Source organism: Pteropus alecto, unplaced genomic scaffold, assembly GCF_000325575.1.
Source record: "Pteropus alecto unplaced genomic scaffold, ASM32557v1 scaffold76, whole genome shotgun sequence".
In the NCBI taxonomy this organism is placed as follows: domain Eukaryota; kingdom Metazoa; phylum Chordata; class Mammalia; order Chiroptera; family Pteropodidae; genus Pteropus; species Pteropus alecto.
The window spans coordinates 29,032,980-29,060,354 of record NW_006443138.1 but is presented as its reverse complement, the minus strand read 5'-3'; the positions used below and the strand labels follow the sequence as shown (position 1 = coordinate 29,060,354).

The window sequence follows — 27,375 nt, the reverse complement described above, 5'->3', positions numbered from 1 at the left end:
GGAGTGGTTAATTAAAAGACATCCAGATTAGAAAGGAAGATATTTTAGTAAAACTATATTTGCAGATGACATGACCTTCTATATAAAAAGTCCTAAGGAATCAACGAAATGCTACTTAAGTTAATAAAAATGTTCAGCAAGGCTGCATGACACGAGGTCAACATACCAATTGCATTTCTATATACAAAAACACTTGTGGTGTTTCCACACACTAACAATTCAAAATTTCAATTTAAAAAAGTCAATTCACGACAGCCTTAAAAAATAAAACGCTTAAAAATAAACAAAATAAGTATAAGACTTGTATGCTGAAATCACAAAACACTGTTGAAAGAACTTAAAGAAGACCTAAGTAAACAGAAACATATCTATGCTCATGGTTCAGAAAATTTAACATTAAGATGACAATACTCATCAAATTATCTACAGATTCAATGCATTCCTTACTAAAATTCACCCTAAATATCTCCCCCCACTTTTTTTTGGCAGAAATCAACTAGATGATCATATGAAAATGCAAGTCACCAAAGAAGTCAAAACAATCTTGAAAAAGAACAAGAATGGAGAACTCACACTTTCTGATTTCATAATTTATCAGAAAGTACTACACAGTAATCAAAACTGTGTGACGCTGGCATAAGTGAAGACTTATAGTTCAAAAGAATGGACTAGAGAGTCCAGAAATAAGCCCTAACATCTATGGACAATTGGCTTTTAACAAGGATACCAAGACAATTCAATAGGGGAAAAACGTCTTTTGGAAAAAATGGTGCTGAGACAACTGGATATTGACTTGCAAAAGAATGAAACTGGAACCCCTCACTCACGCCATATAAAAAACCAACTCAATGGGTTAGAGACCTAAATGTAAAAGCTAGAACTATCAAACAGAAGAAAACGTAGTAAGTCTTAATGAAGCTTCAGTTTGGCACGGTTTCTTATATTATGAAACCAAAAGCACAAGTGACAAAATCAGTTGGACCCTATCAAAATTAAAACCTCTTGTACTTAAAAGTTTCTATCAAGAAAGTGAAAAGACAATCCACAGAATGGAAGAAAAAATGTTTGCAAATCAGATCTCTGAGAAAGGACTTTTATCCAGTCTACTACATAGGCTGGAGAACTGTAAAACTTAACAACAGAAAGACAAATAATCCAATCTAAAAAATGTACAAAGGATCTGAATGGATACATAAATGGCCAAAAAGATGCTTAACATTACTAATCATTAGGGAAATGCAATAAAAGCCACAATAAGATGCCACTTCACCTGCACACTCACTCAAAGCTAAAATAAAAAAGATATATAAAACTAAGTGTTGACAAGGATGCAGAGAAACTGGAACCCTCATTCTTTGCAGATGGAAATATGAAATGATACAGCCACTTTGTAAAACAGATTGGCAGTTCCTCAAATTACCATAGACCTAATAATTCCAATCTTCAGTATCTGCCCAACAGAAATGAAAGTATATGTCCATATAAAAGCTAGTACATTAGTTTACAGCAGCATAATTCATAAGAAACAAAAGGTGGAAACACCACAAACGTCAGAAACTGATAATTGGATAAAATATGATGAATCCATACAATGAATTATTACTCAACCTTTAAAAAAAAGGATGAAGTACTGAAACATGCCACGCATGGATGAATCTTAAAATGACGCTAAGAAAAAGATGTCAGTCACAAAAGACTATATATTGCATTATTTCACTTATATAAAATGTCTAGAGAAGGCAAATCTATAAAGACAGAAAAGTGGGTTAGTTGTTGGCCACAGCTGGAGGGGCTGGGGAGAATGGAGTTTCTTTTGGAGGTGATGAAATGTTCTAAAATTGATTGCTATGATGGTTGCACTTTATTAAAAACCACTGAATTGTATACATTAAATGTGTTACGTGAATTATCTTTCAATAAAGCTGTTTTTTCAAAATGCAACGGCAAGTTAAAAATAACACAAACCATCATCAAATGGATTTAAGAACTGCTATACCAGTCAAATGTATGGTCCCTCTAGTCCAGTGTTCTGTCTCAAATAGTGCCAGAACACAGACACACACACACACTCTCTCTCTCTCACACACTCTCTCTCTCTCTGAAAAGAAATAGTCCATTTCATTTAGAAAGGATTATGTAGAATCCTAAAACCATACTGTCACTCAGTATGAACCACTATTATCTAAAACTGTTATTAGCCTCTCTTTTTATTTGGAATAATTAGTTCCAATGTTTCTACCCACTGAAGAGAGAAATACTGTCCTTATCTTTGTCCTAAATTTACTATTTAGCTCTTCTGTGGGTGTCTCCTTAGTTTAATATATGACAGTAAGGAAGACCAGTATGTATTCTCATCTATAATTCTATTTACCTTTCAGGGTCATCCAACTTTGGTAAACTCAGCTTTATAAAGCTCTTCCATAAATAGCTAATATTGGTATCTCAAGGGTCCGAAAGCCAGAGAGAAATGGTCTGATTTATTCTTCATGAAACAGCTCTTTAATCATTTGGTGACAGTCATCACTGCCATCATTGCTAGGCCTCATAAAGATTTTATTCTCTAGATTTAGAGGGTTGGCTGATTGTGCTTTATTACTACAAGTTTATTTCTTAGGTATAATAGGATGATACAGAGACATCCTGGCTACAGTAGGATGATATACAGACATCACAGTAGCTACCATGTGTTTGTTTACCAAGAACTAGATACCATGCTGAAGAGTCCATATGCAGTCTTATTTAACCTCTGTAATAACCCTCTTAATGGCTAGCTGGTATTTGAATCCAAATTATTTTTCCTCAGAGTTCCACAGGACCTGATAAGATCTCCATAAGTTAGAGTTAAGGATAAAAAAAGTCACAGAACAATACGTTCACAATTTTTTTTTCAATGTGAACATGTATTTGTGTAAATGCATGAAGAAGTAGAAGCATACACCTTCGGGCAAAGAAGTAAAAGCAGGAGGGTAAGGGCAAAAAAGAATTTTTAGGTTCTACTGTAAATATTTACATATGGCTTTAATATTAAAAAATGCAAATGTATTCCTATTTATGTTTTTTCTTACAAGAATAACAATATCACAAAAATGGAAAAAAAATAGTTGTATTAATCAGAATACACACACTAGTGTAGTTCTGTGACAAGCTCTCTCACCTTTAGACCTTTGTCCTTCGTCAGCCTACGACATACATATTCCCACGCCCCCCCCTTTATCCTCCAAAGAACTTCCTTGATAAGCTCTCTCACTTTTGGGGGACTAGGGGCAGGAGAACAGCAGTTTAGGTATTACACCAATATAATTAAGAAAGTTCCTGTCCTTAGGTCTAGGTGGAGAAAAGAGTAGGCAGGTACTCAGTTTGGTGTAATGGGAAATCCCATAATTCCTCTCCATCATTGTAGGTACTCTAGCTACAGGTCCTGAGTAGAATAAAACTTCTATTCCCCATTGGAGCCTAAAGGTGAGAGTGGGAAAACAGCTGACCCTTGAACAACATGCGTTTGAACCGCACAGGTCCACTTACATGTGGATTTTTTTCAATAAATACACAGTCGACCCTCCATATCCCTGGGTTTGCATCCTCGGGTTTGTATCCACAGAGTCAACCAACCACAGATCAAAAACATATTTTTAATCCACAGTTGCGAATCCACAGATGAAGAGGGGAAGACTTCAACATCTCCAGATTTTGGTATCTGCTGGGGTCCTGGAACCAATCCTCTCCACCCCCGGCCCCTGTGATTACCAAGGGAAAACTGTAGTTAAGTTTTGGGGAAGTCAAAATTTATATAGAGATTTTCAACTGCAGGGAAGTTGATGGCCCTTACCCTATAGTTCAAGGGTCAACTGCATCATAAAATGTTTTAAACCTAGACTAATAAATGACCTGTATTGCCATATGTATAAAAATAAAAAGACTGAAAAAACAAATGTCCTCACCCAATTTAAGATTAAAAATGGAGAGAAAATTATCAGGAAAGGATATATCAACCACATTAATATTAGTTAAATACTTTAAGTACTATGTCTTGAAGTTAAGTTAGCTGTAAGCACAATTTTATCTGTTCTCCTCAATATCACAAAGTAAATCATTAATAAATACCTGATGAACTGAAATGGCTTACCATGTTAGGGTGGCAAGTTAAAAATGAAATGTAATCTTAAAAAATAAAAAGCTCTCTTAAGCACATTATCTCTTGGGTCAAGTATAAACTTAAATCAGGAATTACAGAAAAGCACAGATCTAGGTTTTAGGTATATTAAGAACTATATTGTACAAAAAGTTGTCATCACGTAAGTGTTACAAAGAACCAATATTTAAAAAAGCATTCTGATATAGTTAAAATTTTGTGTATATACATGAAAATTTCCAGATGGGCCTTACTATTCATATAGTAATTATCTTTTTCTCTTTGTTACAAAAAAAGATCTTTATATAAATTCATTTAAAAAAATCTGTTACTGACACTTACAAATTTTTTTCCCAAGTGTGCTACTTAATTATTATATACTATGGTACTAGGACATCCACAAAATTTACAATAACCCACCAATCCTAACAAAAGCAGTTTTATACCCCTTTAAAAAATATCAGGCTCTCTTGGGTTTAAAAAGATCTTAATACAGTTGTCCATAGAATCTTAATATAGCACACTTCCCTTAGTTTTCCACTGGAGCTGTAATTCGTTTCCTTAAAAAAATCTAACTTCTAAACCTAGCTGTATTAGCCAAATGATCTGGAAAAAATTATTTAATCTTTTTGTATTTCTACATCTTCATCTCTAAAATTAGGACAAGATTAGTCAGAGAGAATCAAAAGATGTACTTAAGTTCCATTCCAAAAAAAGAAAATGGAAGAAATTAAAGATAGGGAACAAATGGGAGGAAAAGAAAAAAGCAGAGGGACAGAGAGAGAGGGGAAGGGAAGAAAGAAGGAAGAGGGAGAGGAAAAGAGACAGAATGAAAACTAAACAAAATAACACTTAGGATGTAAACTCATCTCTCTCAGTGAGTAGCAGTTTCTTATAAGGCCTTTATCTCACAGACATGTTTCATTCAACTAAACCAGTTGCTGCATGTTCCTTTTAAATAAGCTTTTACACACACATACATAGACTATCAAGATAGATTCCTAGGGAAATATGTTAGGCATGTTTACTACTCTTAAAAAGGAAAAAACAGGAGAGGAAAAAAAAATGGCGTAGATGATAGAGGCTTTGTTTATCCCTCTGGCGACCAAATCAAAGTTTTGACGGAAACAAGAAGCAGCAGCAAGGAAAAATCGCCTAGGATCTAGAGGAACAAGCCATACAACTAGGGAGAAGTCCAAGAAATCACCCTGCAATGGCAGAAGGTAGGATGGGCGAGCACCGGGTGCTACTGAGATGGAGGCTGAGGTAGCGGCAGAGGTCTCTTAAAGGGGCCACGACCGCGAGCGGATTTTCGAGGTGACAGACCTGCGCGCAGCGGGCACCAGGGTCTTATACTGTCGGACTGAGGTCTGAGGAGAACCTCGCTGGGTATCCACTGTTCCCTGTTGAGCTCTCCCCACTACCAGTGTGCAGACACAGCGCTGCCACAGCCCTGACATCATCAAACTGGATAACAGAGGTCGCTCTGCCCCAGAGGATTCCCTGAAACCCCGCCTCCCCCAACTTGCGGCTCCACCCAAGCCACACCCAGGTATATCCTCAGCAAGTCAGGTGCTCCTTGCTGGGCAGCGCCTAGACTCACACCGGAGGCAGTTGGCCTCGGTTTCTGGTGTGGCTTTTTGAGAGAACTATAAGCACAGCACCTGTGGACAGCTTGCTGAATCTTAACAGGTGGCCATGGAGGAGCAGAGGCTTGGGTTAACTCTGGCCTGCAGCTGAACCCCTCTCAGGACTGTGCCACTGGACACCTACCATACCAAAAGCCACACTAATAAGACCAGGAGACTTAAGAGCTTTGCTTAGTACATAGAAACAGACATGGAAAGGCAGCCAAATTGGGAAGACAAAGAAGCAGAAACCATATAAAAGAAGAACCAGTCTGAAACGGAAAACACATTATCTGAGATGAGAAGTATATTAAACAGAATAAACAAAGGAATAAAGTGAATAAAGAAGAGGATCAAATACCCTACCTAGAGGACGGGAAAGCCAATCAGGACACTCAATCAGAATGGCAAGAAAAAGGATGCCAAGACTATAAAAATAATTTAAGAAGGATATGGGACACTACTAAGGCTCCAAATATTTGTCTGATCGGCGTAAGTGAAGAAAATCAAGATATTGAACAGTTATTTGAAAAAATAACTTCCCTAACCTGGTGAAGGAAATGGACATCAAACCCCAGGAAGCTCAGAGAATTCTAAAAATTAGGGATCCAAAGAGGCCCACACCAAGACACATCATAATTTAAATGCCAGAGGTTAAATACAAAGAAAGAATATGAAAAGCAGCAAGAGAAAAAGAAATAATTACTAATAAGGGAACACCCATAAGACTGGCAGCTGATTTCTCAAAAGAAACTATGCAGGACAGAAGGGCGTGGCAAAAAATATTCGACAGGATGAAGACCCAGGATTTACAACCAAGAATAATTTATCCAGCAAAGCTATCATTTACAGCTGAAGGACAGATAAAAAGCTTCCCAGACAAAAATAAGCTAAAATAATTTATCACCACCAAGCCAGTACTACAGGAAATGTTGGAGGGATTTCTTCAAGAAAAAAAAACCATGTATTGAAAACAGGAATAAAGAATGGTAACAACTACATTCCTATCAATAAGTATCTCAAATGCGAAAGAATTAGGTGCTCCAACCAAAAGATGGAGTGGCTGAAAGGATAAGAAAACACGACTCCTGTATATGAAAAGGAAGGGGCTGGAAAAAGATATTGCTTTGATGGACCTAGAAGGTATTTAAGTCAGATAGAGAAAGATAAACACTATATGATGTCACTTATATGTGGTATCTAAAGAATAAAAAGAAGAAACTAATCAAAAACATTCACAAATAGAGTGGACAATTTGGTGTCGGACAGAGGGAGGGGGTTTGATGGCTGGGAGAATGTGGTGAAGGGCTAAAGAAGTACAAATTAGCAGCTGATAGATGGTCACGGGGATGGGGATCAAGGCATAGAGAATGCGGTTAGCATTAATACGTTGGCTAGGTGGAGGGTCAGGGGAGGGAAGGAGCAACTGGGGGATTGTTTTATGAACTATATAGATGTCTAACCAATATACTGTATACCTGAAACTAAATTTAAAAATAATTTATTAAAAAAGGAAAACACAAGCAGCAATGAGTATGGCTTAGAAGGATACGGAACAGTTTTCCTAATCTCTCCTTGTCCACAAAACTCAGGTTAGAAATCACTTTATCTAAAAAGTTGTTTCCTACTCTACTTCCTCTCCATTCCTCAAGACTGAGTTAAGCAGCAGGCGCTGCCAATTGTTTACCGGCCATTCTCAAACCTCCTTCAGCTTTTTTTTTGGTTCAAATAGCAATCCTTGCTAGAAGAAAAGCAGGACCCATCTCTAGTCCAGGGGAATAAATGATGACTTCCTTAAGCCAATAATAGAAGTCCCATTTTCAGTACTTGATTTAGACATGGGCATGTGACCACAACTCCAGTCAGCGAGACATGAGACAACCCAAAAGAAACCCTTTCTTCTGCAGCTGAATGCTGTCTAGGATGTATGTAATATTTGGGAATGAGACAATTAGGGGCATTAGTCTGAAATACAGGCTGAGAATGACAAAAAGATCTTTAATGACAACCTATTGGAAATGCCCTACCTTTTGAGAGAGATTATTAATCTTTATTGAATAAGGCTGAATTTTCTGCTACCTGCAGCTAAAAACATTCAGAAAACTCTCAGTGCTTTCAGAACATACTTTTTCAAAGCAAAAATATCATAGAAAATACAATCACAGGGCTTTTCACAAAAACTATTTCCAACACAAAGGCAAAGAATGGTTTCTTGCTCTTCGAAGTGTCTGAGAGTATATTCTCAATACGTGTTCTCTAAATAACAGTGTTAGTGTAGGTGTGTAAGGTAGGAAGGAGGTAAAGCTAGAAAAGTTGGTTAGAGCAAGTCTAAAACCCTGAACAAGTTAAAGAATTTAGACTTTATCTTATGACAGACCAGAATTTCACAAAATGGTGTCACACAGAACACTGCCCTGGCATGTTAAAAGACATACCAAGGAGAATATCAAATATATTTGGAAAATATCGATAAAACTAAGTTAAACAGGTTTCTACAATGCAGGATTTATGAACCTACAATATGCAATGCACATTCTCAACTCCCAAATCTTAGGAAAATGCAACTTTAAGCAATGGAAAGTAACATGAACATTGTTTTGTTTCATAAAAACGAATTCAGTGACAGTATAGGAAATGAAAGACTTGCATTATGATTGAGTGGGGTAATATGGGTACATGCACAGGGAGGTAACACAGCTGGATGCTGAACAGTTAGATTATCAAACTATCAAGATGAGATAATGGCCTAAATTAAGACAATAGATTGAGATGAAAGGAGAGAACAGAAAAGAGAAAAATTTCTGAGGTAGAAAAGACACTTTAATTAAATGGAAAGAAAGAGAGCTGAGCTATAACCATACAGTCTTTACCTCAAGGAAATGGAAGGCAAAAGTGATACCATTAACTTGAACACTAAATAAAGAGGACTAATATAGGAAGAATAGGTGACAGAATCTAAATTTTGACTAGTTGTGTGCATCATTTACCACACCGTACTATACTGGTTAAAAGTTATACTTTAAATTTTAACAGCCAAACGTTCTGTGACTTTTATTTTATCTATCTATACATAGTACACCATCATACTTCTTACTTAATAACTAGATGGAAAGCAATAGAAAAACCATTGGAGTTTTATGCTACAGCTTTTACCAGATTTATGATTCTTATCATAAATCAGCAGCCCTGTTTGTTGCCAACAACAAAAAAAAGTACCCTCTACCAAAGCTATGGGCTGCCTTCCTATAAATCTTACCTCCTCACTTCCCAATCTATTTCTATTGCAATTTCAGTACCCTGTCCTTCACCACTGACTGCACCAACAAAGGTTGGACATGTAATATAAACTCAGTATTCTCTTTCATTGTTCAAATTGAAGGGAGCATGTGGTCTTCGTATCTGAGGATTCGACTAATAAGTATTCCCATTGAAACTGTTATAATCAAAGGTTAAAGACTAAACAACTATTCACATTACAGGTACCAAACAGATGTACAGCATTTAATGTTGATTTCCTCCTTTTCAAATAAGTTTTTCTTCCATATGTAATGCATTTTAGACACTGTGGATATCAGCTTTTGTAGGCTATTCTAGAAACAATGATTTCTAGTATTAGGTCTTTTTCACTTAGAAGTCAATAAATGACCCACAAACTTTTAGAATATGATACATGCATGCATAAACTGATCTCATATTAGCAAGATATAACTATAAATTAAGCACGTAGTATTATTATACACAGTAACGTTTTATATTTTTTTAATTTCAAGAGGCTGATGGGCAAGGACAATCTCTCCTGAAACAATATGCCCACCACCTATGATGGTTTTATGTGTCAACTTGGCTATAGGTCCCATTTATTCAATCAAACACTAATCTAGATGTTGCTGCAAAGGTATTTTGTAGATGTGGTTAATATCTATACTCAGTTGACTTTACGTAAAGGAGACTATCCCTAATTACTGGGTAGGTCTTGTTCAATTATTTGAAAGGCAATAAGAGCAAAACTGAGCTTTCTGAGGAAGAAATTCTGTCTCAAGGCTGCAGTATCAGGTCTTGCAAAAGTTTCCAACCTGATGGCTTGCCCTTCCCCCCCAAAATCATATAAACTGATTCCTTAAAGTGAAATAAATCTATAATATGTGATATTGTGATTTATAATGAGAAATATATATTTGGCAAAGAGCTAAAATACTTGGAATTTCCTAAGTGATGAGAACAATTTAAAAAGTGTCTTTAATTATGATAACGAGTTGACTTTTGGACAGCGTCTAGGTAACCTAAGGATGGTGGCTGATTACTAGGGGATCCATCCATGTGATTAAAATGTTCGAACTTTCAATGTTACCCCAACTTCCTGGGGAGGGGAGAAGGGCTGGAGATTGTGTTCAATTGCCAATGGCCAATGATTTAATCAATCATGCCTATGTAATGAAGCCTCCATAAAAACCCAAAAGGACCAGGTTTGGAGAGTTTCTGGATTGGTGAACATGTGGAGATGTGGGGAGAGTGGCATCCTGGAGAGGGCATGGAAGCATATTAGCTTGCCCTATGCATCTCTTCCATATGGCTGTTCCTGACTTAACAGCCTTTATAATAAACTGTCACATAGTTAAATGTTCTCCACCACATTAATCAAACTCAAAGAAGGGGTCAATGAAACATCTGATCTACAGCCAGCCAGTCAGAAGCACAGATAACAATCTGGACTTGCCACTGGCAACTGAAGTGGGAGCAGGGACAGTTTTGTGGGACTGAGCCTTTAACTAGTGAGATCTGACACTATCTCCAGGTTGACAGTGTCAGAATTGAGTTGAATTGTAGGACACCCAGGTGGTATTGAAGAATTGCCTTGTGGTGTGGAGAAAACATACACATAATAAATGTCTCCCGTTAGTTATGTTTCTCTGGAGAACCCTGATACACTATCCCTCACACCCAAATTAAACACACACACACACAAACACACACACACACACACTATGTTGTTAAAGCATTCAGTTACCTATGACACCACTATACCATCCAAGATGTTAACATTTTGTGGTTGAACCTGTTCAGAGGTTGAAGAAGAAATGGAAGGAAAAACAGAAGAAATACACAAAGGTCAAAATAAAAGAAATAAGAGTAGAAAACTTAGCTGAACAGAAGACAGATTTGAGTTTTTACTACAGAGGAGCCCCCACACATTACAGAATAATGAAAACAGAATTGTAAAAAGGATAAAGATGAATCTCTTAAAACAATACAGAAAGCAAATACAGGTTCTTAGTCTTAAGAACCAGGCAAGTATCAACCACTGGGACCCACAAGAACTAATAACTAATATAGTTTCAAGGTTTTGTTAATAACTAACACCTAATAATAATAAGTAACATTTACTGAGTCCTTAATATGTGCCAGGTCCTGTTTTAGTGCTTTACATACATTAACACGGTTAAACTGAACACCAGTCCTATGAGGTAAGTTACTGTTAATGTCTTCTAAGGATGGAGAAATGGAAGCACAAGATTACTCTATCCATCGAAAAGTAGCCAAGCCAGTACATGGAGTTGCCAGAGGTCTGGCTGAACAGAAGCCCTACAACTAAGTCACCTCAAATAACAGGTCACCTCAAAACGGTAGGTGGGGCAGAGAGATGAAATGGCCGGGTCCCACAATTGTGTGTGGTGGTCAAGAATAGGGAGGTTATCTTGGCTGCAGAGCCCCCTTCCCTACCTGAGGAATAAGGGGTCGCAGCCACACACTGGGCTCCCCAGCTCAGGGTTCCAGTACCGAGAAGAGAAGTCCCCACAACTTCTGGCTATGAAAACCAGCAGAGGTTGCCGCTGAGTGAGACAGAGGGTTACAAGAAGCAGAGACCTTCCTCTTACGAAGGGCCCACACCTGGACTTACTTGCTGATGGACTCACTCACTCTGAGCTCCAGTGCTGGGGCAGCTGCTTGAAGGCACCAGGGACTTAAGGGGAGGCAATGAGCTACTGGACTTCAGGGCGAGGGCTGGAGAGGCAGTTTGTTCAGGGATAGAGGTGTAGGCAAAAGCCATTGTTCCTTTGTTGAGCCCTCCCCCTTCCCAGCCTGCTGACTCAGGCACCATCAACCTAGATAATACAGGTCACTCCACCCAGGGATTTTCCTGAGACTCCACCTCTCCCAACTTGTGGGCCCACCCAAGTCATTTCCAGTGGTTTACTCCATACAAACAGGCTGTCTTGGCTCCTGCTGCAACCTTTCATAAAATCTCTCAAAGGCTCACAAAACCCAAAGAAGCAGCATCTGGCCTCAGCGTGCTCTGTATCTCTTGCTGAGCAGCCCCCAAACCCTGCACTAGTGGCAGCTGGCATTGGTTTCAGACTTGACCCCTCATGGCATCTATAAGCTCAGCATGGGTGGCAGCCATATGTGGATTGATCTGTGACTATTACCAGGTGGCCCTGGAGGTACACGGGCTGTGGCTGATCTTGGTCTGAAGCTGAGCTCCTCTCACGTCAGTGCCAAGGGGCCTCACAGCACACCTACTACATAAAGTCACTCTACTAAGACTGGGAGACTTAGGAGCCCTATTTAATACATGTAAACAGACATAGGGACGCAGCCAAAATGGGGAGAGACAAAGAAACACGCCCCACTTGAAATAACAGAACAAAGCTTCAGAAAAAGAATTCACCAAAATGGAGACAAGCAATATACCAGATGCAGAGTTCAAAACACTGGTTATAAGGATAGGGGAAGAGTAGATGAACTCAGTGAGAACTTTAACAAAGAGATAAAAAACGTAAAATTGGAGATGGAAGTTATAAAAGAGAACCAGTAAGAAATGAAGAATACAATATCTGAGATGAAGAGTATATCAGAAGGAATCAACAGAGTGGATGAAAGCCAATCAGAACAGCAATAAGAAAAAAGAATAGAAAATAATGAAGATAAAATAAAGAGCCTATGGGATAACATCAAACGTAACAACATTTGCCTCATAGCATACCAGGAGGAGAAGAGAGAGAGAGAGCAAGAAATTCAAAACCTATCTGAAGAATAATGATGGAAAACTTCCATAACCTGGTGAAGGAAATAGACATACAACCCCAGGAAGCTCAGAGTCCCAAAAAACCAGGAACCCAAAGAGGCCCACACCAAGACACATCATAATTAAAATGCCAGAGGTTAAATACAAAGAGGGAATCTTAAAAGCAGCAAGAGAAAAACAGGTAGTTACTTCAGCAAAGCTATCATTTAGAGTCGAAGGACAGATAAAGAGCTTCCCAGACAAGAAAAAGCTAAAGGAGTTCATCATTACCAAGCCAGCATTACAGGAAATGTTGGAGGAACTTCTTCAGAAAGAAGAAAAACATATGCAGCAAAAATATGAATAAAGAATGGCAATAACTACATATCTATTAACAAGTACTTCAAATGAAAAAGGATTAAGTGCTCAAGAACTCAAAGACAGGGTGGCTGAATGGATAAGAAAACAAGACCCTTACATATGCTGCCTACAAGAGACTCACTTCAGATTAAAAGACACTTACAGACTAAAAATTAAGGGGATGCGAAAAGATACTGCACAATGGACCTAGAAGATAGTGTGTTGAGTGGAGTAAGTCAGATAGAGGAAGACAAATGCTATATGATTGCATGTACATGTGGAATCTAAAGAGCAAAACAAACAAACAGAAACAAACCCTTAGATACAGAGAACATTCTGAAGGTTATCAGATGGGAAGAGGGTTGAGGAGGTTGGTCAAAAGTGGGGAGGGGATTAAGAAGTACAAATTGGTGGTTACTAATAGTCATGGAGATAGTACAGCATAAGGAATATAGCCAATAATATTGTAATAACTATGTATGATGTTAGAGAGGCACTAGATTTATTGGGGTAATCACTTTATGAGGTATATAGATGTCTAATCACTACGTTGTATACCTGAAACTAATATACTATTGTATGCTAACTATAATTGAAAAATAAAAATTATTATTATTTTAAAAAGGCAGAAATAGAATATAGAAAGCTGGAAGATGAACTCCAAACTTATCAATTATCACTATAAATGATAAATGTGAATAGGTTAAAGTTCTCTATTTAAAAGAAACCTTTGGAACAGGCATTTTTTTCCTTTTAAATCTAGCTAAGTGTTGTTTATAAGAAACACATCTAAATTAAAATAATAGAAGAAGGAAGATGATAAAGGAATATATGCTAATAAAAGAATGACTACATAAAAAACGGAATTTAAGTAAAAAAAAATTGAGACAATGCATGTTTTATATTGATGAAAGGTACAATTATTCTAGTATATTAAGTCCTCATTTAATGTAGCCAATAGGTTCTGCACTTTAAGTGAAATGATGACATATAACAAAAGCAATTTTACCATAGGCTAATTGATATAAATAAGAGTTAAGTTCCTATGGCATCTAATCAACATTATAACAAAACAATATTGAACAAGATGATGCTTTTCAAGGACCTTCTATATAACATTTGAGCATTTAACCCAGCCTAGATATAAAGCAATAAATATATATGTACTACATAATACCAAAACTGTTAGAAATGCAAAAAGAAACTAATAAACTCGTAATTATTATATAGGGCTGATACATGTTTCTCAAATATTAACTAGTAAAAGCAAGAATGTATGGAATTTAAGTAATAAGATGAACAAATATAAAATATTTCCCCCCTAATAGAGAACACACTATTTTCAAATGACCACAGAACTTCATTTTTTTTTTTAGGTGAAGCAACCCTTGGTTGACCTCACAGATTGCAAGGACCTTGTCAGCTTACAATCCCTTATTTTTTATTTTTTCTGCCTATAGCACCTGGTCTTCCTAGGTAGTCTCCCATCCAAGTACTAACCAGGCCTGACCCTGCTTAGCTTCCGAGATCAGACGGGATCGAGCTTGTTCAGGGTGGCATGGCCATAGAGAACTTCAGTTTTTAAAATACCTACATATCAGGCCATAAGCAGTTTTAATAAAATCTCTAAAGTATAAATCATATAACCCAACCCATAAACTAATCTCTGGCCATGTGCAATAAAACTAGGAATCTCACTAGTGTAAATGGAAAGATCTAAAGTTACTGACATCTGGGTTCCAAAAGATTCCCAACAATCAGTCCAGTCAGATCAGTGAGGTCCATAGTAAACAAGCACCAGTCATTATTAAACTTTTGAATTTCTCAATGCCCAACTCAAATACCAGCAGACAATCAAGGCTCATAGAGAAACTAAAATCAATAAACAAATGGAAAAAGCAGAAGCTGTGAAAAGGAATTGAAAACTTCAAGAAGAAAGGAAAAATAGGCATCATTTTGTTTCATACATATAAGAGTTTCTCATTTTAAAGATCTCTTGGAAGTTAAAAATTATAGCAAAAATGAAACTCAACAGTATGGTCAAGCTAAGGGTTTCCAAGAAATCTTGAGAACAGAACTAAAAAAATAAAAATATGAATAACAAGAGAAAAAAGATAAGGAAATTAGACCATTTGGTTTAGGAGAAACAACTTATATATAACAGGAGTTCCAAAAGAAGCAATAGAGAAAATACAGGGTAAGAAATAAAAGCAACAGAAGAAAAATTCTGAACTAATGGCTAATGAATTTCCAGATACAAAGAGCCATGAGGGAAAAAGAGACTCACACCAAGGCACATCACTGCGAAGCTTTGAAACACTGAGGACAAGCAGAAAAACCTAAAACATTCCAGAGGAAAAAAATTGGTTACAGGAGACAGAGAATCCTACTAGCATCAGTCTTTAACAACAAGAGAAGTTAGGAAAAAATAGAGCAATGCCTTTAAAATTCTCAAGAAAAATTATTTCTATCTAGAATTCAGTATCCAAATTACCAATTAAGGGGAGGAAAAGGAAGGTGAAGAAAGATATTTTCATAAATGCAAAGTCTCAAAAAAATATTTATCTCCCAATGCCGTTCTCAAACAACTATTAAGGTTTACTTTCAAATATGAGAGAGGACACCAGGAGAGAGAAGAAAATGCGGTTCAGGAAACAGAATCCAACATTAGCTATCCAACATTAACTGAAGATATAAATAATTCCCAAAGTGAATAAAAGGAGACCCCTAGCCTGGGCATCAACCTAGAAAGCAACTAGTATTGACTGGTGAAGATTAGAAGTTAACAGAGGCTTCTACAAAATGGAAGAATACCTAGAAACTTCAGTGTATTGACAGATTTAAATAGCTGGGAGAAGAATTTAAGGGAAAAAATATAATAAATACATAGAAAACTAAGCAAAAACGCAAACATTGACCCCATAGAAAGTAAAAGGTTTTACGATAAAGAAAGAGTAATCATACTATTAGGCTCAGCTTTATACAGTACTTACAGTCACACTAAATATTTCAATTTCATTGGGGAAGTGACAGAGGAAAAGTATGCATGGAGGATGTGAGAGTTAATCCATTGTGAGAATCAAAAGGTAATGCTGAAAACTGGAAAACCAATAAAATGCAGTAATAGTATATTATGTAGTATATGGGAGTAAATACCAAAAGAAATAGCTTTAAAAAAACATTGAAAGTACATCCATTCAATGGAATACTACTCAGCCATAATAAAAAAGAACAGAACTATTGTTACACACTACTTGGATGATAATCTAGATAATTATACTAAATGAAAATAGCCAAACAAAGGGGCACAAGGAAACTTTTGATTGAGATGATGGTTGTACAAATATATACATATCAAAACTTTTAAATTGTGCACTTTAAATACATGCACAGTTTATTGTATGTCAATTGTACTTCAATAAAACTTTTTCAAAATAAAAATTTTAAGTGTCATAAAAATATTAATATTATAAAACAAGACACATAATCACATTGAAGGCAAAAATAAAACCACAAGAAAAGCCTATGTATAGACAACGTACTGGATGAAAATTCACTACAATATTAACAGTATTATTTTTGGATGGTGGAAACACAGGTAGTTTGGGTTTTTTTTAAATTGAGATATAATGGACATATATTAATTTCAGGTGTACAACAAAGTGATTAGATATTTGTACATATTGCAAAATGATCACCACAATAAATCTAGTTAACATCCACCACCATATACAACTACAAAAATAATTTTCTGGTGATGAGAACTTTTAAGCTCTAATCTCTTAGCAACTTTCAAATATGCACACAGTATCATTAACTATAGTCACAATGCTTTATGATTACATCACCATGAATTATTTCTTTTATAATGGGAAGTTTTACCTTTTGACCCCCTTCACCCATTTTGGCCTACCCCCAATCCCTGCCTCTGACAACCACCAATCTGTTCTCTGTATCTGTGAGTTTGGTTTTTGTTTTGTTTTGTTTTACATTCCACATATAAGTGAGATCATACAGTATTAATCTTTCTCTGTCTGATTTGTTTCACTCAGCATAATGCCCTCAAGATCCATCTGTGTTGTCGCAAATGGCAAGGTTTCCTTCTTGTTCATAGCTAAAATATATTATACTGTGTGTGTGTGAAACACTAGTTTTTCTTTCCATCCTTAGATCTTCCAAAATGTACATAATGAGCAAGTATTAATACTCTAATAATGAAAAACCTTAAAATAAATGTTTTCTAAACCTAAAACTGAGAATTCAGATAATCAGATTGCATCTATCCCTGTACCCATAGCCTCACTATTGATATTGAACACCTTAATACTTTTAACATCAACTTCTTGAGATGGTGGGGAAAGTTGCTCAAGAATAGTTTAACAAGAGGTCCTTAGCATTCAGACCTAAAAAAAATTTAAAACCTCAGGATTGAGCTGTCCAATAATGGTAGCCACTACCAAATACAGCTATTGAGCACTTCAGTGAAATGTTTCTGGAGTGAAGTGAGATATGTTAAATGTAAAATATATACTAGATTTTGAAGATTTAATAGAAAAAAATATAAAATATTATATTTTTATATTGATCACATGTTAGAATGATATTTAAATATACAGGGTAGAGTAATATAAAATATATTAAAGTTAATTCCACCTTTTTTTTAACGTGACTACTAGAAAATTTATACATCTGCAGTACACGTATTTCTATTAGACAGAGCTGACTTAAGACATTAATTTTTTTAATCTACTAAATTCATCATAGATAAAAATATAGTTAAGATGAAGTATCTCATTACAATTTTATTTCCATCATGTTTTCCTTGGATTTTAATGAGATTTCTAAATTCTAATTTCATAGATTTAGGAACCTCAAAGTGATATAGTCTATGATACACAATTAAGCTGCATGTGAGGATCCTCAATTTCATTCCACCAACTAGTTCCCTTGGTTCTCATCTATAAAAAAGGAATGACATTCTATATATGGGGTTATTGAGAGAATTTAATGAAATGATATACTACACAACAACTAGGTGGCACTGTTATAGACTTGCTAGGTTAAACAGCTATGATGCTGCTACTACACTATTTTATCATAAAAAACCTCAGAAGTTAATTTCCAAAGTCAAGTCTATGATGACTTACAATTATATAAAATTTTATACTATACTATGAGTATACTGCATTTTTTTGTTATTTCTTTTTTAAAATAATCCAATAAAGTACATAAAACTATCATTTTCAGATAAGGAAAAGGCTCAGAATTTAGCTGAGTTTCTGGATGTCCAAATCACACAAATATTAAAATTCCCAGAAAACTTTATTTTAATCTTTGGATTTAAAAAGCCACAAATCCCATAAGAACTCAATCATGGGGACAGGGAATAAAGGAATCTGATAGAATCAGAAGATTGGTAAGTTTTTTACAAATTGTATCTTCATGGTTAGAACACAAAATTAAATAAACTCATTTAAAATAACCACAAAATAAACTCAAATTCAAAAAGGTGCTGAAGATTTTTAGTGCCTATTAATAGGGGACTAAACAGAAAACAGAAATAAAACAAATCATTATGTACAATGAAAACCAGCAACTGTAATACTTTGTGTGCTTAACTTAAGCTGTTATGTAAAATAATCATCATTTGTTCCTGCCTAAGAATGAACACCGTGTTCAGAGCTTGTGTTATGGTTAACAATGGCAGGAGCTAAAATTCGTATAGTATAGCCACTATATCTTCATTTTGTGGCAAATATTTAATTTACTACTTGATTTAACTAGTTAAGTGAAAAAAAAAGATCTAACTTCAAGTTGATACTCTAAATGAAGTGGTTTTCAGAGTGAATAGTAAATAGTCTTAAAAAATGAAATAAAACACAAAACATAACTCATCCCTAATAACTATTTTGTGAAACTTTTGTCTTTTTATGTGTTAGGTCATACTGTGAATTTTATTTCTTAGAATGGGTTTCACTCAAAGGTATGAAAGCCACTGCAAAGTAGTCTATCTAGAGCCAATCTATACATTTAGTAATTGGAGAAATGTTGGAGGAAATCAGACTAAATCAAAGTAAAACTCCTCCTTTTTGTCCAAGAGGATAAGAAGCTTATTTAAGGTAACAGCCTAAAGAAAGGATGCTTAAACAATTCTACCACTCACTTTACTAGTAAGACAACATTCTTCTATAGTTAGCGTTAGAACCAGCATTAGAACCAAGTCTCTCGTTCTAATTCTCTTTGCACTAAATTGGGCTGCAGAAAGGCACTTAAAAAAAGTTATCAGGATTTAAGTGCTAATTCTGAATTTCCTATTTTGGTTTCTAATAACCAAAAGAAACTGCAGTTTAATATATGCAACCATTTCCTCAAGTACTATTCTACCAGATTAATGACCATACCAGCTCTCCCATTAAAAGTTTTTTCCAGCTATTTACTTGGTACTTAGCTTTTTATGGCACTTTTCTTTTCCCATTATGCTCAGCAGTGCATGCAGTACACTTCCATTTAAGAATGCAACACACTGCTTTTGAAAATGCATGGCTGGGGCCATAATATTCCTAAAATTGTCCTAAATTTCTATATTCGGTACGAATTTTAAAAGTAAACTACTACAAAATCTAATTAAATTAGACCATATTTTTTGTGATCTGTGTACCTCACTAATTATAAAACAGTATGAATATTTTAAGAGGTCTCATTCAGAACAGTAAAACTTTGAAGTTTGTGCAAAAGACTTCATTCCTGGAATCTCCTGACAAATAAATCTTCTCCCACAAGTGGCGTCAGAAAGAAGAGAAGATACATATAAAGACTGAAGTCTAAACAAAGGTAAAAAAAAAATTAGATTCTACAAGTGGAAGTAGATTATCATCGCTTCATAAATAAAGCAAAGATTTATTTCTACATACTCTCCCCTGGTAGTCATAATAAAGTAATAATGTTAGTTGCAAAGAACCCAAAAAGGTATTTCAAATTATTTCTATAAAGAACATTAATCATTCACCCTTAAACAATTCTGTTAATAATTACCAACAAATTTCCAGATTTTAAAATTACTAAACACTGGGAATGGCAGAAATATAAAATTATTTCTTCTGACTTGAGACTTATGATGACTAGTCAAATCCGTAAAGTAAATAGGAATTTCAAACAAATGCAAGGAAATGAAATGGAGGCTGACTGAGGTACAGTGTCCCTCACACCCAAAGAAAATCTCTTAGTTATTCTTTATTTCTCAAACCTGCAGTATAGTAGGAGAGACACTTAAAAATCCAATATTTATTCCACAGTCCAGTCAATTCACAAGACTGTGTATGAATTTTTCTCTTAGAAAGCTAAGGGAAAGTGAATTTATAAATAACTATATATGTATGTATATATTTTGAAATTATATTCACAACATAACTTAGATGATTTCCCCAACAGGGAATTCTAAATCTGAGAAGTACTACTCATATGACAAAAATGAGCTGCCAAAGTCCATTCATTAATTTTTCTAAATTATAACAAAAGTTAAAAGTATCATTATTTTGAGAAAGAGTAAACAATATGATCTTCATATTCAGAGAAATATACAATCGGTGGCAATCTGGCAATTTTAACAGAAGAGAATGCTGAATTGAAGAGGGGAAACCAGATTCCATTGTTTAAAAAATATAAATCTAGTCTTTTTTTTCTTAAAATCTTTCATTTTTTCCTATAGCTTTGTTATGTTAATCTCTTAAAAAGTGGACATATCCTGTCCCATATTATTTTATTAAGTCATAATCACAAGTGTTATCGGGATGAGTGCCTCTTTCCAATTTCCACGAATCACTATTTAATAAATTACTCATTTAGCATGACAACCAAGACTCACAAGATACTAACTTTTCTAGGTTTACGTTATATTTAATATCTTATTAAAATATCTTATCATTAGCATATCTACACAAATTTTAACATCTTTATACATTTTTTTGAACTCAAGCCAGCAAATCATAATCATAGATATAAAAAAAATCTAAATATTAAATACTATAATTAATAGCCCTCTTCTGGTTTCCCACAGCTCAAGTAAAAATTTTAAACAAAATTTAACCTTAATTATAAGCTAAGAAGTGAAGTCACTTAGGTTGGAAGATAATTCCTCTTGGATGAAAATTTAAATCACTAGAAAACAAGGAGTCAGCTACTGCTTACAGATTTCTAGCTAGAGCACTAAATAAGAAGTGAGGCCTGAAATCTAAAGCAACTAACAAGGTATCTATTGCCAAAAGATCTGAATTATGTTGAGACATTTACCCGTGCTACAATTCAAAATTAAATGCCACTCAAAGCTTAATTTAATAGTACAATTCTGCCATATCTCAACAGGACACAAAGACAGATGAAATACCGTAAATTTTTGTAAGCCAAACAGTCTACAGTTTCCTGAGTCTGTGGTAAATTATTTTGTAAAATAGCTACCATGTAAAATTAACTTGTTTCACTGAGCAACTACAGTAAACTTTAATACTAAATATTGACCATTTGTTATTTCAAAAGAAATATCATACCTATTACAAGCTTTAATTTCACTGTTTCTCTTCAAATCAAGTTATTAATATCATAATAACTTGAGAAATTACACAGCTGGATAATAATTCCATGGTAGATCATATCTAGCTTGATCTCAAAATTCTAGCAGACAAAGTTTGGCCCAAAGTAACATAATCATCTAACTCCATGACAAAATCTTGTTTTTCACACAAACAAAACTAACTCTTCAGCTATTTAAAACCTGCAAATGAAAAGCATAGATGCTGACTGATTTTATCCAATGAGAATAGTGACTAAAAGTAGCACTGCTCATTAAGGAATGAGCTAAACTGTACACCTAATTCTCAATAAATTGCAAAATAGTAGTAATAAAAGGGACCAAGGTCAGTTATTTCAATCCTTTATCTTCAACACTTCTGAATGAGCACCTACTCTATGTAAATAGGTCTTTGCAAACATTTTAGTCAACAATTATGACTCAAACAAAGGATTACTAGTGAAATTTCTGCAGTTCATATTCCTACCTAGATTCCATTTTCTTCTATTGCCTTCTGGAAGACTCAGAAAACGAAACTTCTCTCCCAAAGCACCAGCTCAGTTACAAATGCCATACAAAGAAAGCACACATTGAGATTCAATTCTAACTTCATATACCAAGATATGAAATTAGAATTCCTAGATATGAAAGGAGAAATTCCTAGGTATGAAATCAGAAAATCATTTATAAACTTTAGAGGGAAATCTCACAAAAATTAAAAGTAATAAAGAAAACAGAATCAAAGACAATACAAAAGAATTATAAGACAAGCCACAGATTTAGAGAAAAGATGCAAGCGATAAAGGACTGTTATTCAAAATTACAAAGAACTCTTAAAACTTAATAAGAACACAAACAACCTGATTAAAAAATGGGCCAAAGACTTAACAGACACGTCACCAGATATACAGATGGCAAATAAGCATCTCCACGTACGTCATCAGGGAAACGCAAATTAAAACAACAAATGAGATACTACTACACACATACTAGAATGACCAAAATTTGGATCATCAAGAACAACAAATGCAGGTGAAGATGTAGAGCAACAGCAACTCTCATTTGTTGTTAGTGGAAATGCAAACTGAAACAGCTACTTCAGGAGACAGTTTGGCAGTTTCTTACAAAACTAAATATACTCATATTATACGATCCAGCAATCATATTCCTTGGTATTTACCCAAAGGAGTAGAAAATTTCTGTCCACACAAAAACCTGCACACAGATTTTTATAGCAGTTTTATTCATAATTGCCAAAACTAGGAAACAACCAAGATATCCTTTAGTAGGTGAATGAATAAACTGGTAATATCCAGACAGAATATTCAGTACAAAAAGAAATGAGCTATCAAGCCATGAAAAGACATGGAAGAAATTTAAATGCAATATTATTAAGCAAAAAGAGGCCAATCTGAAAAGGCTACACATATTGTATGATTCCAACTACATAACACTGTCGAAAAGGCAAAACTATGGAGTCAATAAAATGGCTAGTGGTTGCCAGGGGTCAGGGTGAAAGAGATAGATAGGCTATGTATAATTATACATTTGTCCAAACCCACAGAATGTAGCAAGAGTGAACTCTAAGGAAAACTACGGACTTTTGATTATGAAGTGTCAACGTAGGTTCTTCCTGGGTTAAAAAAAAAGGACCATTATGGTGAGCGATGATAACGGGAGAGGCTGAAGCTATGCATGTGTAAGGGCAGGAGATATGTGAGAAATCTCTGTACCTCCCTCTCAATTTTGTTGTAAAGCTAAAACTTCTCTAAAAAATTAAATCATATGAAGAAAATAAAAAATATGTTGTACTGTTAACACTCAATTCCCAGCACTGAAAAAGATTTACCGAAAATACACAAAAGATTTTTAATTCTGATGTGAAGAATTTATGAAAATTGATTAGGACAGAAAAGCACCTGAAAGTAGACAAAATATACGAAAAGACAAAAGAGGATATACAATTCGTTATCGAACATATGGAAAAAAGTTCTGAAGAAATAAAATATAAAGCAATAAGAACTTTAAATAGTATTGATAAATTGTCAGTGAAATAAGAACTCTCACTTGAGCCACTGAAAATACACATAAGCAGTATCTTTTTCGGAAAACATTCTGAGAATATGCAAAAAGTATTTAAATGTTCACTTAGAATTGATAAATCCATTTTTAAAATTTAATCTTAAGAAAACAGTTTCAAACAGTGAAATCTGAGGTATTAACTGTGTTTTGTTCACAAGGCAATATGTTTATTCCTTTCCCTTTTCCAAGCCTTTGTGGTTCCCCGCTTTGGGGTCTTTTTTGTTATTTTAGAATCAGCAAGAAGACAATTACCCACAGCTAGCTTCTGAAAGAGAAAGCCCAGGCCCAAGGAGAGTAGTTTAGCAGTTTCAGCAGTACTGTACCAGAGAGGGAGGGGATGGAAGGAATGAGGGAGTTTTAAGAGACAGAAACTGATTTTACGGTCATACCACCCTGAATGTGCACGATCCCATCTGATCTCGGAGCTAAGCAGGGTTGGGCCTGCTTAGTACTTGGATGGGAGACCACCTAGGAAGACCAGGTGCTGCAGGGCCTAAAAAATAACGGATTGTAAACTGACAAGGTCCTTGTAATTTGTGAGGTCAACCAAGGGTTGCCTCACCTTAAAAAAAAAGAGAGAGAGAGAGAGAGAGGCAGAAACTGAGGGAAAAACAGGGGGATTAGAGGATTTACCCAGACAAAGATCAATACCCTCAAGCCCACTGGGAGTTGCAAGGGGTGGGGGGAGGTTAATGGAGAGACAATGATGACAAGAGCTTTGTTTTTTGGAAAATTCTGCAAAAGATTCTCTGTAACTTGGTCTTCAAGAGAACTTTCTGGGTTTATGTAAATAAGCATGTCAATGAGAAGACTGTATGAAGCTATACAAGGATTGGGGGGAGGAGGGGTGTGCAGGGGAATAATGACCAACTAAAATAGGGGAAGACACAAAACATTAAATTTTAGTAAAGCAGGAATATGATATTTCATGATTATAAACATAGACTAAGATTCATGTCTACTGTATTTATAATTAAAAAAATAACTTAATACCTAACACTAGGATAAATCATGGCATTTCTCCATAAGGAACTATAATATAACTGTTAAAATTATTTATACTAATTCTTATTTTACAATGAATCACAAAATTATCAGCATAAGATTATACGTACACACACACCTATAATCCCAGCAAAACAGTAAGTTTCATGAGGGCAGTCCTTTTTTTCTATTTGCCAACTAAGACGATACATGGCACATAAGTTTAATAAATATTTGTTGAATAAATATAAAACTAAGTTTGAGGGAGAAATGAAAAGAAAACATTCTAAAATGACACATTAGCATTGTTTTTTAGTGATGGAACTTTAGTGGGGTTATTTTGGTTTCCTTTTTCCCCTGTCTTCTGTTCCGAGGATATATTACCTAACTAATGATGATGATGATGATGATGAAGTAGTTCTCTTTAAACACATTAAGAACTTCCCATATTTTCGAAATATCTTTGGTATGCTCTAGAGTAGACTTAACTGAAAATTTCAATAAAGGAAACATTTTTAAGTTACAATGAGTGGGTAGGAAGTAGAAGCACACAGTCTTTTTCTCCCTACAGTTTAGTCAATATACAAAACTAAACTTCCTCCAAGAACTTTCCATGTACTGTTATCAAGCCTCTAACACTTGGATTTTAACCACAGTAACATGTTCTAAAAGTAAAGAATCGATTTAAAATTTCCTGACCATGACCAAAAGCATGAGAGGTAGTGAATGAACTTGCTATAAATCTCTGAACAAAGACTGAAAGTTTTTAAAAAAATAATCACCTTTGCAATATTTCAACCATAACTTTTAAACTTCTGTTCAGTGATCAAATGCATCGATAATCAATTTCCAGGATTTTGTTGTAACTAAGTATTGGAATTTGTGGGCCAAAATTTCTAATTAATTTCCCTTTTTGAGAATTAAAAAGAAATAACACATATTCAAGTAGGAGTTCAAGAGCTGTTGTACATCCTAACTTAAGATCAAAATGTCAATTCTGAGCTTCTGATCAAGATGGCAGAGCAGGTAAATGCTGTGCTTTCCTCCCACGACCACATCAAAATTACAATGAAACAATAGATCAACCATCATTGAGAACAATCTGAAATTTAGCTGAACAGAAGTCCTACAACTAAGGACACAGAGAAGCCACGTTCAGACTGGTAGGAGGGGTGGAGACATGACAGGGGCTGGTCTCACACTCACATGCAGTGGTTAAAAATCGAGAGATAGCCTGGACTGCAGGGATCCCCTCCTAAAGAGCAAGGGGTCCCAGCCCCACACCAGACTCCCCAGCCCAGGGTTCCAGTGCCAGGAAGAGAAGTCTCCATAACCTCTGGTCGTGAAAACCAATAGAGATTGTGGCTGAGTGACATGAAGGCCCAAGTGTTTTTCTTAAAGGGCCTGCGCAGGGACTTACTCACTGATGGACTCCCTTGCTCTGAGCTCTAGCCCTGGGACATACAAGCAGAAACTGAATTGTCTGGCTACTAAGCCAGAGCTGGTGGGGCAGCTTTCTTCCGGACAATAGTGTCAGCAGAAGCCAGCAGAAGCCATTGTTCCTTTGTCGAGCTCTCTACCCACCTCAGCATGCAGGCACAGACCAATACCATATTTGAGTCTCATCAACCTGACTAACAATGTTTGTGCCCCCATGGTGATTCCCTGAGACCTCACTCCATTCAACTTGCAGGCCCACCGAGGCTACTTCCAGTGGCTTTCTATACAAACAGCCTGCCTTGGCTCATGCTGCAGATTTTCCTAAAATCTAAGATTCACAAACCTCAAACGAGCAGCATGTGGCCTCTGGCTTAGCGTGCCCCGTACCTCTTTTACTAAGCAGCCCCAAGCCTAGCACTAGCAGCAATAGACCTTAGTTCACAGCTTAAAACCTCTCCCAAGCACCTTTAAGGCCAGCACAAGTGGTAACCATCTGTAGATCACTCTGTAGTTCATAGAGGCCCCAGGCACAACATAAGGAATAGCTGGATTTGGCCTGCACCAGAGGCCCTTTCAAGAGGCCTCAGAACCAACACACCCAATGGCCAGCTTCAGACCACACCAGAGTAGGACTCAACCACCTCCATAAACGACACATACAAAGGGTAGAATTCAGAGCCCCGCTAAAGTGAATCGTCTCCGTAGGGTCAGCCCCTGCACAATACCTCCTCCACTGTAGTCACAGCCAATCCTCACAACCAATCTACCTGAGAGTCAATTTGCCTATTCATGTGCCAACAGCAATCAAGACTACTACAAAAGGCATACACAACCCACACAAAGGACACTCCAGGAGCATCTAGCTCAGGCAACCAGAGACTGTGCCACTGGGCCCCGAAAGGACATAACACCATTCCACAAAAACCAGGAGACATAGCAGCTCTACCTAATATACATAAACAAACCCAGGGAGGCAGCCAAAATGAAGAGACAAAGAAACACATCCCAAATGAAAGATCAGAACAAAACTCCAGAAAGAAAAACAAACAAAATGGAGATGAGCAATCACCAGATGCAGAGTTCAAAACACTTGTTATAAGGATGCTCAATGATCTCAGTGAGAACTTCAACAAAGAGATAGAAAACATAAAAATAGATAGTAAACATAAAAAAAAAAACAGGCAGAAAT

At 35.8% G+C, this 27,375-nt stretch overlaps 1 protein-coding gene and 2 pseudogenes across 11 annotated transcripts in view; 1 reads left to right on the top strand and 2 right to left on the bottom strand.

Annotated features, from left to right (window-relative positions):
- Positions 1–27,375, bottom strand: part of WNK1 (WNK lysine deficient protein kinase 1) — a 133,075-nt gene that overhangs the window by 89,712 nt on the left and 15,988 nt on the right. The gene's annotated exons all lie outside the window — the stretch shown is intronic.
- LOC112472554 lies at positions 14,572–14,690 on the bottom strand (annotated as a pseudogene).
- On the top strand, positions 24,138–24,255 carry LOC112472551 (annotated as a pseudogene).